This window comes from Wasmannia auropunctata, unplaced genomic scaffold (assembly GCF_000956235.1).
Source record: "Wasmannia auropunctata unplaced genomic scaffold, wasmannia.A_1.0 LD336059.1, whole genome shotgun sequence".
Taxonomy (NCBI): Eukaryota; Metazoa; Arthropoda; class Insecta; order Hymenoptera; family Formicidae; genus Wasmannia; species Wasmannia auropunctata.
Genome location: NW_012026831.1, coordinates 37,313 through 39,511, shown reverse-complemented (window position 1 = coordinate 39,511; position 2,199 = coordinate 37,313).

Genomic DNA, 2,199 nt, shown 5'->3' with positions numbered 1-2,199 from the left:
TCTATCTAACGGTAGAGGGGCAGGGCGGATGGCCTGGGCTCCCTATGCGACAAAGACGGCGGCGAGAAGGCGAGAATTATCACACGCTAATTTCAGTAACAGATAATAATCGAATATATTTGATAAAAGAAATAAGGTAGAAAAACATAAAAAGCACTTCACTAGTCATTCGGAATAACAGAAATAGGCACGGGGCTTTAACTTACAATAGCTGTACGGATACGCGTCCGCGATTCGCAATCTCACTCCTCTCTCGGGGAAGCTGGGCCGCTTTCTCGAGCGCACGCTATCGGGGTGCGCGAAATACGCCGTTTGGAACACGCCCGAGTTTGTTCGTTAGGCGGGTGTTATTGCGCGGGCGAATCGTCGCCTAAAAGCTACACTCCGCGAACACCCTTTTCGGGAATACGCTATCGTCTGGTAGTATGGCGGGCGTGCTACCCCGTGGTCGAAATTCGCTACGCGCACGAACATGTTCAGCGCAAATTCTTCCGGGAAGTATGATGTGCTGGACGCCGACGCTCTCCCGACAGCCTACGACATGCGGGGAGAAGGCCCCTTGTACTTGGTGTCGCCTGCACGCCTTTCACGAAATTGATCGTGGTGCGCTCTGCGCAACAAACGAAAGTTAGCGCAAACATCATTGCGTGCCGATAGCGACTCCAGAGTACAAGCACAGCCCCCTCAGCGTACTCATGATCTCACAAAATAACACGCACGGACAACCTAGCCGACTTCGTCGGCTTCCTGGATCCTCGCTCGGTAGGCCTTGATCTTGTCCCTTGCTCTGGGCCGGGAAGGAAGTCGCGGTGCTCGTAAGTCTAGTGGACATCCATCTCAGCTCAAAGACGACAACGGAATCTCCCGGGATTACGATCGACAGCGCGATCGATGGGATGTCCCCCCCCTAGGAGGGTGCGCGCAAGGACGATGCGCAGTGTCGCGGCCAATTATCGTCGGCCGCGTGGCTTAGCTCGGGCAACGCCGTGCGTAGCCGAATCCTGCGGGAGGCTCTTTGGCTCCCGATTTTGCGCTGATATTGCTTGCTTTCGGCTCGTGGTGTCCCCTGCGATGCCCGCGGCACCGGAGTGTGCGGAGACCATCTCGGGTAGCTCCTCCGCGATTGTCGATAATGTGTGGGCCCAATCGCCGCTGATCGAGTCAACTCGATTCCACACCTCTATGTCGCTCGGCGTAACTACGGCGGCCTTCCATGTCGCCTCGCCAAATTGCCAATTTGCCTCTGTCGCACATCCTTCAAATCTCCCGGGCCCGTTGCTTTTTCCGGATGATTCTGCTATCCCCGCCAATGACTGCTCCTCCTTTCGTCCTCCGTAAATGTCCGGTGAGGCGCCGTATGACACATGGAAATAAGTTGGAAATAAATACGCTGTTTAACGCGACGCGGGACCCCTTGGAGGTTTCGGTTTCTTTTTTCCTTCCTGGCTTGGTCTTAAGCGCGCAAACGAGTTTTGTGACAAGGGAGCGACGTTGCTCCTCTGTAGCGGAGCGACACGTCACAATATGTATACATATTGAGTCTTCCATACGGTAGGTGCAGTGTAAGTAGTCGAGTGGTGGTCGACGATAGTTGAGTCTCTGGAGTTGGGTAGATTAGCTAAGAGATGTGACTTTGGAGCCGAAATGTTATTTTGGCACAACGGAAAAAGTCTGCATGGCTAACGATTAAGAGTTTCGCGACGCGCACTGACTCGAAGATATAAACGGTGTATAAGTTCGGTTTCATAATTCGCGGTTAACTCGATTTAACTAAAGTTCAACTCGCTTTATCTTTTTCAAATTTAAGAATTAGAAAGAGATAAACAGTAAGTTAAACCGAAATTAAAATTATAATTTTGTTAAATTACATTTGTGAGACCGGTCCTAAGAGAGCGATTGCGACAATGTCAATTGCGTGCAAGTCTCGCGGTATCGCGATTTATATAGAAGTTTTCCTAGGATGTGAGATATGTTAGGATGAGGGAGGTTTTGGTTGGTAGATCCCTTTGACTAAGATGCAGCTCTATGTTTCTTAGCTGCTTGAATAATACTATTAATTTAGAATAATAATGGGTGACAAAAAGGCACTAAGAATCAATACGCAGAAATCGTTGCGTTAAAGATTCAAGTAGAGATGTATTCTATAACTTAAATTACATCTTCTTACATAAGTCGTACGTTTCGGTCCACTTCAGACCT